This window comes from Sminthopsis crassicaudata, chromosome 2 (assembly GCF_048593235.1).
Source record: "Sminthopsis crassicaudata isolate SCR6 chromosome 2, ASM4859323v1, whole genome shotgun sequence".
Lineage (NCBI taxonomy): Eukaryota > Metazoa > Chordata > Mammalia > Dasyuromorphia > Dasyuridae > Sminthopsis > Sminthopsis crassicaudata.
This window is the reverse complement of record NC_133618.1, coordinates 517,146,900-517,158,269: the sequence shown is the minus strand read 5'-3', so window position 1 is coordinate 517,158,269 and position 11,370 is coordinate 517,146,900. Positions and strand designations below refer to the sequence as shown.

Sequence of the window (11,370 nt, the reverse complement as noted above, 5' to 3'; positions counted from 1 at the left end):
TAAATGACTAAGCATGGCTTGATTTATCAATTGTATTCTTTATCTTTCTTCCTCAAGGCCCTCTTCACTCCAATCAGTAGTCCATGTGGTTATCAAAATGATTTTCCTAAGTTCTACATCTGATCATGTTATTGACATGCTGAGTAAACTTTAGTGGCTCCTTATTACATCCAGGATTGAATCTAAAGTCCCATAGTTGTCATTTATAGTTTTTCAGACTGCCTTTCCCTTTCTGTGCTGCAGTTGTAGCCAGGAGTATGCTCAGACTTCAGAAGAGACTTGACCCTAGTATCCTTCAATGTGGAAAAACCCCAGTGAGCCTAATGAAATAGCCAAGGCCAATTCTCATAAACAGATCTGGAAGCTGATTAAAGATGCACTGATCATCCAGTAGCTTATTACTGTGCCTTGTTGTGTCAGATGCCAGAATAATACTCTGGCTCAGTGTAAGGGCAAGTACATGGGCACTGGTAAGAGAAAGGACACTGTCAAGGCTTCTATGTCTGAGAGGGTGACCTGTATTAAGAGAAGGAGGATTTTGCACAACCTACTCCAGAGATATCATGAATCCAGAAAGATTGCCCACCTTAAGTACCACAATCTGTCCTCGAAGATGAAGGGAAGTGTGTCTAAGAACAAGAAAATCTTCATGGAGCACATTCATAAATTGAAGGCAGACAAAGCTCAGGAGAAGCTCTTGACTGGCCAGGCTGATACTTGCTGGTTCAAGATTAAGGAAGCATGAAATGGTTGGGAATAATATTTACAGGTTAAAAGAGAGATCTTTAAGACTTTGTCCAAGATGGAGATGACTAAGAAATGATCATCCCCTATTTTCTCTGTATATAATACCCTTTTGTTTGGCTCATACAATAAAATTTGACAGAATGTTAAAATAAAAAAGCTCCTCATTTTTTGCCTTTTTCTGATTTTTGAATCTTCTTACATTCTTCTACTATATATATATATATATATATATATATATATATATATATATATATATATATACTTACTCTGTGATCTAGCTCTACTACTCTACCTGCTATTTCTCTTACATGACCTCCACAGTCCCTCTCTGAACTGGCATTGAGCTTGAAATTAGGAGGAACTGAGTTAAAATTCAGCTACTTTTGTTTCAGTTCCATCGTTAATTCCTCTGAAATGCCTTTCCTAGTCCTCTCAGCTATCTATCTCCTCTCAGGTTAGTTTCCATTTAGTCTATGTCTATCTTGTATATGTTCTAATTTTCATATATATGTGTGTGTGTGTGTGTATGTGTGTGTGTATGTGTGTGAGTGTGTGTGTACCCAGTTATATATATGCATATATATGTACACATGCATATTATATATACATATATATATTATGTACATATATATGTATAGACACATAGGTAGGTAGATAGATACACATACATATATATACACATACATAATACAAAATCTCCCCTCCATTAGGGTAGGTATGATTTTTGTTTTTTTCTTTGCATCATCATTGTTTAGAACAGTGTCTGATACATAGCAAAGGATGATAAATATTTGTCAATTGATTATTTTTTTCACATGAAATTCCTCCTTTCCAAATAATTAGACAAAAGATATGGCTATATACATAAAGAGATCAGTGGAGAAATCAGGCTATGTCTTGTTACTGAGGGAAATAGAAAAAAACAAAGGTCACTAGTAACTTTAGGCTTCTGAGGTTAAAACATAGTTTCCTCATTATAGTTTCATACTATTCCCTTTTCATTTGAGAAAGTAGAACCCTCTGAACCTTGTCTTTGTTGGGGAAGTGAGTTTGATAGGAAAAAAAACCCTAAAATTAAGATACTTTTAGAAAAGAAAGTTGAATGGTGGGAGTTAGGAGAGACAATCGGTTCCTAACCTTTATGTTACTTCCTTCTGGTGCATCCCATTTGAGAGAAAGCTCATCATAAGTGACTTATTTTAAGTCAGGCATTGATTTAATAGAGCTGTAGTCTTGATAGGAAAAAGTTTACTAACCAAAAAATTCACATGATGGAGGAGTAGCTGAAAAATTGTCAGAGTTATGGGCTTCTGCTATCAGGATAAGACTTAACCCAGCATCCCCAGTAGGTAGTGAACAATTGGTAAGATCACAATAATATAAACCGCAGACATTAATAACTTTACAGTATCTGGCGTTTATATATATATATATATATATATATATATATATATATATGTGTGTGTGTGTGTGTGTGTGTGTGTGTGTGTGTGTTATGTGTGTGTGTGTGTGTGTGTGTTTGTGTGTTTGAATGCATATATCCCATTTACAGTCCCTATGAATGTTAACTGTTCCCACTGAGGATACTAATTTCTGAGATTGTCAACTCCATGTCCCATCACACCCCTTTAATTAAAGCACCAGACATGAGAGTCCCCCATGGACATTAGGGCAACATCAGTGCAGCAACAGGAAAACAGCCAATACCTGTGGCTGCTTGCACAAAAAAGCCTGAAACAGTGCCTCTTGGATCCTGAGAGTAGAGCTCAAATTTAAAAGAAAAAGAAAAGGACAAAAAAGGATGAGCAGTAACAACAAAGAATCTGAACATAGAAAATTTTCGAGGTGACAGGGAAGACCAAGACATAAATTCAGAAGAGGACAAAAAATGTCAAAACATCTATGGAAAAAATCCTAAAGTAAAATAGGAAGTCATCATAAGTCCAGAAAAACCTCATGAAAGAGCTCACAGAGACTGAGAGAAACTTACCTGAACCGATGCTAAGTAAAGTGAGTGGAACCAAGAAAACCAAGAAGATTATGTGATGACCCACTGTGATGGACATGGCTCTTTTCAACAGTGAGGTGATGCAGGACAATTTCATTAGACTTGTGAGGAGAGAACGATGTCTCCTTGAAAGAGAACTATGGGGACTGAATGTGGAACACAACAGAGTATTTTCACATTTTTTGTTATTGTTGCTTGCTTGTTTTTTCTTATTTGTCATTTTTTCCTCCCCTTTTGGAAATGATTTTTCTTGTACAGGATGATAAATGTGGAAATATGTATAGAAGAACTGCATTGATTCTTGATATCTCATATAATCACTAGCTTCTAAATGCCCAATTCTAAATTTTAAGTAATTATTTTTCCTTAAATTATTTGTACTTTCCTTTATATTTGACTAATTGCACTTTTTACAGAGTTGTTTCCTTCAGTGGGTTTTTGTGTCTCCTTTTTCATTTGGCCAATTTTACTTTTTAATCAGTCATTTTCTTTTTCCATGTTGTCAACTTTTTTCATAATTATCTTACATTACTTTCATTTCTTTCCCTATTTTTTTCTTTTACCTTTCTAAGATGGCTTTGAATCTCTATTTAAATAATTGCTTTCTATTTTCAAAATACATGCACAGATAATTATCAACATTTATCCTTGCAAAATATTGTGTTTCACAATGTTTTCCCTTTCTTAACCCCAACCTCCTGCCCTAGGGAACAAGTAATCCAATATATGTTAAATACAATATGGTGTTTGTTTATAAGAAGCATATTTTAAGCACAGGTATATATACAGAGTAAAGATAAGGAACTGGCACAGAAACTCTTATGCATCAACTAAAATAAAGAAACCCAGGGTAGCTGATTCTAATCTCACACAAAGTGAAAGCAAAAACATATCTAAAGAAATAAGAAACTACATCTTGCTAAAAAGATACCACACACAATGAAGCAATATCAATACTAAACATATATGTTTAAAGTGGTATGAGAATTAGGGCATGCATTAGATATAAAGGGTGAAACCATAAGCAAATTAGAACAAGGAACAGTTCACCTGTCAGAAGGGAAGAATTCATGACCTAATAAGAGATAAAGAACATTACAAATATACAATGGATAATTTTGATTATATTAAAATAAAAAATACTTTTGTACATATAAAACCAATGCAGTCAAAATTAGAAGGAAAGCAAAAAGCTGGAAAATAATCTTTACAGCAAGTGTCTCTGATAAAAGCCTCATTTTCCAAAAATGTAAAGAAATGAAATGAATCAAATTTGTGAGAATACAAATCATTCCCCAATTGAAAAATGGTCAAAGAATGTGAACAGTCATTTTTCAGATGAAGAAATCAAAGCTATCTATAGATATATGAAGAAATGCTCTAAATCAGTTTTGATTGAAGTAATAAGAATTAAAACAATTCTGAAGTATTGTTTTACACCTATCATATTGAAAAATATAACCAAAAAGAAAAATGAGAAATATTGAAGTGGATGTGGAAAAATTGGGACAGTACTGAACATTTGGTAGTTTTGAATTGATCCAATCATTATAGAGAGCAATTTGGAACTATGCCCAAAGGATAACCAAACTGTGTATAACCTTTGATATAGCAAAAACATTACTAGGTCTGTATCCCAAAGAGATTGTATAAAAAGGAAAAGGATCTGCATTTGCAAAAATATTTGTGATAGCCTTTTTTGGGTGTCAAAGATTTGAAAAGTGAAGGGATGCCCATCAATGCCCATCAACTCGGGGGGAATGGCTGAACAAGTTGTCATATGTGCATATGATGAAATACTAATGTGCAATAAAAATGGTGGATAGGTAAATTAAAAAAAAAAAAAACAAACCTGTAAAGACTTATACAAACTAATGTAAATTTATTTATTTTTATTTATTTTTAAATTTTTTAAAATTAATTTTATAATTGTAATATTTTCTTTGGCAGTACATATGCATGGGTAATTTTTTTTACAACATTATCCCTTGTACTCCCTTCTGTTCCAAGTTTTTCCGGTCCTTCCTTCCACCCCTTCTCCAGGATGGCAGGCATTTCCATACATATTAAATATCTTATAGTATATCCCAGGTACAATATATATGTGCAGAACCGAATTTTGTTGTTGTTGCTGCAAAGGAAGGATTGTATTCCCAAGGTAAAAATAATCTGGGAAGAGAAACAAAACAAAACAAAAAAACAATGCTCACAGTTTACACTCATTTCCCAGTGTTCCTTTTCTGGATGTAGCTGATACTGTCCATCATTGATCAATTGGAATTGGATTAGCTCTTCTCTACGTTGAAGATATCCACTTCCATCAGAATACATCCTCATACAGTATCATTGTTGAAGTGTATAATGAACCCCTAGTTCTGCTCGGTTCACTCAGCATCAGTTGATGTAAGTCTCTCCAAGCCTCTCTATATTCCTCCTGTTGGTCTTACAGAACAATAATATTCCATAACATTCATATACCATAATTTACCCAACCATTCTCCAATTGATGGGCATCCATTCATTTTCCAGTTTGTAGCCACTATGAAAAAAGCTGCCAGAAACATTTTGGCACATACAGGTCCCTTTCCCTTCTTTAGTATTTCCTTGGGATATAAGCCCAGTAATAGTATGGTGGTTAAAGGGTATGCACATTTTGATAACTTTTTGGGCATAATTCCAGATTGCTCTCCAGAATGGTTGGATTCTTTCACAACTCCACCAACAATGCATCAGTGTCCCAGTTTTCCCACAGCCTCTCCAACATTCATCATTATTTGTTCCTGTCATCTTAGCCAATCTGTGTAATGATACCTCAGAGTTGTCTTAATTTGGATTTCTCTGATCAATAGTGATTTGGAACACTCTTTCATATGAGTGGAAATAGTTTTAATTTCATCATCTGAAAATTGTCTGTTCATATCCTTTGACCATTTATCAATTGGAGAATGGCTTGATTTCTTATAAATTAAAGTCAATTCTCTATATTTTGGAGATGAAGCCTTTATCAGAACCCTTAACTATAAAAATATTTTTGCAATTTGTTACTTCCCTTCTAATCTTGTTTGTATTAGTTTTGTTTGTGCAGATACTTTTTAATTTGATGTAATCAAAATTTTCTATTTTGTGATCAATAATGGTCTCTAGTTCTCCTTTGGACACAAATTCCTTCCTCCTCCACAAGTCTGAGAGGTAAACTATCCTATGTTCCTCCAAATTTTTTATGATTTCGTTCTTTATGCCTAAATCTTGGACCCATTTTGATCTAGTCTTAGTATGTGGTGTTAAATGTGGGTCCATGCCTAGTTTCTGTCATACTAATTTCTAGTTTTCCCAGCAGTTTTTGTCAAATAATGAATTCTTATCCCAAAATTTGGGATCTTTGGGTTTGTCAAACACTAGATTGCTATTTTTATTCACTATCTTGCCCTGTGAACCTAACCTATGCCACTGATCAACTAGTCTATTTCTTAGCCAATACCAAATGGTTTTGGTGACTGTTGCTTTATAATACAGTTCTAGATCAGGTACCGATAGACCACCTTCACTTAATTTTTTTTTTCATTACTTCCCTTGAAATTCTGGACCTTTTATTGTTCCATATGAATTCTTTTGTTATTTTTTCTAGGTCATTAAAATAGTTTCTTGGGAGTCTCATTGGTATAGGACTAAATAAATAGATTAGTTTAGGGAGTATTGTCATCTTAATTATATTCGCTCGGCCTATCCAAGAGCACTGAATGTCTTTCCAATTATTTAAATCTGACTTTATTTTTGTGGAAAATGTTTCATAATTTTGCTCATATAATTCCTGACTCTCCTTTGGTAGATATATTCCCAAATATTTTATACTATTGACCGTTATTTTGAATGGAATTTTTCTTTGTATCTCTTGCTGTTGGATTGTGTTGGTAATGTATAAAAATGCTGAGGATTTATGTGGATTTATTTTGTATCCTGCCACTTTGCTAAAGTTCTGAATTATTTCTAATAGCTTTTTAGCAGAGTCTTTGGGGTTCTCTAAGTATACCATCATGTCATCTGCAAAGAGTGATAATTTGATTTCCTCATTTCCTACTCTAATTCCTTGAATCTCTTTCTCGGCTCTTATTGCCGAGGCTAGAGTTTCTAGTACTATATTGAATAGTAATGGTGATAGTGGGCAACCTTGTTTCACTCCTGATCTTACAGGGAAAGGTTCTAGTTTATCGCCATTACATATGATGTTTACTGAAGGTTTTAAATATATGCTTGTTATTATTTTAAAGAATAGTCCATGTATTCCTATACTCTCAAGCGTTTTTAGTAGGAATGGATGTTGGATTTTATCAAATGCTTTTTCTGCATCTATTGAGATGATCATATAGTTTTTATTAATTTGATTATTAATATGGTCAATTATACTAATAGTTTTCCTAATATTAAACCAGCCCTGCATTCCTAGTATAAATCCCACTTGGTCATAGTGTATTATCCTGGGGATGATTTTTCTGAAGTCTATTTGCTAATATCTTATTTAAGATTTTAACATCAATATTCATTAAGGAGATTGGTGTATAGTTTTCTTTCTCAGTTTTCGATCTACCTGGTTTAGGTATCAGTACCATGTCTGTGTCATAAAAGGAATTTGGTAGGACTCCTTCAATCCCTATTTTTTCAAATAGTTTATATAGCATTGGAGTTAGTTGTTCTTTAAATGTTTGGTAGAATTTACATGTAAATCCATCTGGTCCTGGGGATTTTTTCTTAGGAAGTTGGTTAATAGATTGTTCTATTTCTTTTTCTGAGATGTGACTACTTAGACTACTTACTTCTTCCACTGTTAATCTGGGCAAGCTATATTTTTGAAGGTATTCTTCCATTTCATTTAAGTTATCGAATTTATCGGCATAATGTTGAGCAAAGTAGCTCCTAACTATTGTTCTAATTTCCTCTTGATTAGTAGTGAGTTCTCCCTTTTCATTTTCAAGACTAACAATTTGCTTTTTCTCTTTCCTTTTTTTAATCAGGTTTACTAAAGGTTTGTCTATTTTGTTGATTTTTTCATAGAACCAACTTTTAGTTTTATTAATTAATTCAATAGTTTTTTTACTTTCAATGTTATTAATATCACCTTTTATTTTTAGAATTTCAAGTTTTGTGTTTGTCTGGGGGTTTTTAATTTGTTCCTTTTCTAGCAATTTTAGTTGTAAGCCCAATTCGTTGGCCCTCTCTTTCTCTATTTTATGCAAGTGTAGAGATATAAAACTTCCTCTTATTACTGCTTTGGCTATATCCCACACATTTTGGTATGATGTCTCATTATTGTCATTTTCTTGGGTGAAGTTATTAATTATGTCTATGATTTGCTGTTTTACCCAATCATTCTTTAATATAAGATTATTTAGTTTCCAATTATTTTTTGGTCTATTATCCCCTGGCTTTTTATTAAATGTAATTTTGATTGCATTGTGGTCTGAAAAGGATGCATTTACTCTTTCTGCCTTACTGCATTTAATTTTGAGGTTTTTATGTCCTAGTATATGATCAATTTTTGTATAGGTTCCATGAACTGCTGAGAAGAAAGCATACTCCTTTCTGTCTCCATTTAGCTTTCGCCAAAGATCTATCATGTCAAACTTTTCTAGCATTCTATTTACCTCTTTGACTTTTTTCTTATTTATTTTGTGGTTTGATTTATCTAATTCTGAGAGTGCAAGGTTGAGATCTCCCACTATTATAGTTTTGCAGTCTATTTCTTCTTGCAGCTCTCTTAATTTCTCTTTTAAGAATTTAGATGCTGCACCACTTGGTGCATATATGTTTAATATTGATACTGCTTCACTATTGATGCTACCCTTTAGCAGGATATAATGCCCTTCCTTATCTCTTTTAATTAGATCAATTTTTGTTTTTGCTTGATCTGAGATGAGGATGGCTACCCCTGCTTTTTTGGCTTTGCCTGAAGCATAGTAGTTTCTGCTCCACCCTTTTACTTTTAGTTTGAATGTATCACCCTGTTTCAGGTGTGTTTCCTGTAAACAACATATAGTAGGATTCTGACTTTTAATCCAGTCTGCTAACTGCTTCCTCTTTATGAGGCAGTTTGCCCCATTCACATTCATGACTAATTCTATATTGCTTGCCATCCTATTAACCCCTACTTATGCTTTTCCCCTTTCCTTCCCTCTTACCCCCTACCCAGTATTAAACTTGTGAACACCACTTGTTTTTAACAGCTCTCCTTTTTAGTATCCTTCCCCCACCTTAAAGTTCCTCCCCTTATTTTACCTCTTTTCCTCCCAATTTCTGTATTCCCTTCCCCTTAGCTTACTCCTTCCCTTTCACTTTTCAATGAAGTGGAAGAAGTTTCACCATAAATCGAATATGTCTATTGATACATACTATGTTCATCTCCCTCCTTTCTTTCTCTCAGATATAATAGGTTACCTTTGCCTCTTCATGAGATGTAGTACCATCACTTTACCCTTTTTTATGATATAATTTCCCTTCCACCTCTAGTATCTAGGACAAATTATACATGTGTTCTTTACATATTTTTATCACAGAAGTATAGTTCTCAAGATTTCTTTTTACCTTTTTAGAAATCTCTTGAGTTCTGTATTTTAAGATCAAAAATTTTATGTAGGTCTGGTTTTTTCATCAAGAATAGATGAAATTCATTTATTTTGTTAAATGTCCATCTTCTTCCCTGGAAAACGATGCTCATTTTTGCTGGGTAAGTTATTCTTGGCTGCATACCAAGTTCCTTAGCCTTTTGGAATATCATGTTCCAGGCCCTTCGTTCTTTTAATATGGATGCTGCTAGATCCTGGGTTATCCTTATTGTGGCTCCTCCATATCGGAATTGTTTTTTTCCAGCAGCTTCTGGTATTTTTTCCTTTGTCTGATGGTTCTTGAACTTGGCCACTATATTTCTTGGCGTTTTGATTTTAGGGTCCCTTTCAGTAGATGATGGATGAATTTTTTCAATGTCTATTCTACCCTCTCTTTCCAAAATGTCTGGGCAGTTCTCTTCGATAATTTTCTGAAAAATAGTGTCCAGGCTCTTTTTTTCCTCACATTTTTCGGGGAGTCTGATTATTCTCAAATTGTCTCTCCTGGATCTGTTTTCCAGGTCTGTTGTCTTTCTAATAAGGTACTTGACATTCTTTTCAACTGTTTCATTTCTTTGGTTTTGCTTGACTACTTCTTGGTTTCTCCTTGAGTCATTCATTTCTACTTGTTTGAGTCTAATTTTCAATGATGTATTTTCTTCACTCACTTTTTTTATATCTTTTTGTAATTGTCCAATTGTGTTTTTTAATGAGTTTTTTTCTTCTATGGAATTTTTTTCCATTTTATCCATTTTATTTTTTAGAGAGCTGATTACTTTATCCAGCTCACTAATCCTGTTTTCCTTGGAGTTGTTTACCTTTTCCAATTCACTAATTTTGTTTCTCAATGATTTGATCTCTTTATCCACTCTGGATAACTTCTCCAGGCTTTCTTTCCAAGCTTCCCTTTCCTTTTCCCATTTCTCTTCTAGCTCTCTTGTGAGAGCCTTTTTGATTTCCTCTATGAGATTCTTTTTTTATTGAGGAGCAGATCATATCCCCCTTAGGGGATTGCTCTGGGAACAGTCTGTTTTTAGTCTCCTCAGTATTTGAAGTCTGCTCTCTCTCAATACAGAAGCTGTCAGTGGTTAGAGCCCTTTTGAATTTTTTGTTCATTTTATCAAGAGTGGAATCAAAGAGAACAAATTGGTCTGTTTTGGGGGGGATGGGGCTGGATGATGTTAATGGGCTTCCTCTACAGACTGGGTGTAGGGCAGCAGAGAGCCATTGACAGGACAGTGATGTCTGTGCTGAGTCTGCACTCTGAGGCTCTGAGAACTCGGAGTCACTCCAGGTTGAGGTTGGGGGTGTCTGGGTTCCAAGAGACGCTAGCTTTCTAGTGTTTTAATCTTCACCTCCGATGTTTACACCCTCTCTGCTGCTCCTGACTTGCTGCCAAGATAGAATATCCACACTGGGGTAAAAGTCTCTTTGCAGAAATGCCAGAGATCGTACCCCTCCTCCCTTCAGTCTGAGCTGTGCGAGCTGCCTGTCTTGCTCTGGCTTGCTTGCCCTCAGTTTGTTCCTAGTCTGTTTGACCCTCCCCCAAGCAAACACAGACCTTCTCTGGCGAATTTCAAGGATGTCTTCTGTTGGTGATTATTTGTGGGTTTCTTTTCTGGTCAAGCATTCACTATGAGGCTTGTCATGAAATAAGTCCTGAGAGAAAATGGGGAGCTCAAGCAGATGTCTGCCTCCACTCCCCCATCTTGGCCGGAAGTCCAAATTAATGTAAATTTAAAGGAGCAGAAACAGGAAAGTAGTAAATGCAGTATTAGCAACAATGTGTGATGACCCACTATGGACAATTCAGCTCTTCTTAACACAATGATCTAAGATAAGTAGAAAGTGCTGTGAAGGAAAATGCCATACACAAAATGTTATACACATCCAGGTAAAGAAGTAATGGGTTCTGAATATAGATGGAGGCATATTTTTTCACTTTCTTTATTATTTTTCATGTTTTCCCTCCTTTTGGTCTGTTTCACCCCACAAATGTGACTAATATGGAAATGTTTAAAT

The 11,370-nt window shown here is 34.6% G+C and overlaps 1 pseudogene; it reads left to right on the top strand.

Annotated features, from left to right (window-relative positions):
* Positions 1 to 257: 257 nt before the first annotated feature.
* LOC141553684 (large ribosomal subunit protein eL19-like) lies at positions 258 to 823 on the top strand (annotated as a pseudogene).
* The last annotated feature ends 10,547 nt before the right edge of the window (positions 824 to 11,370 follow it).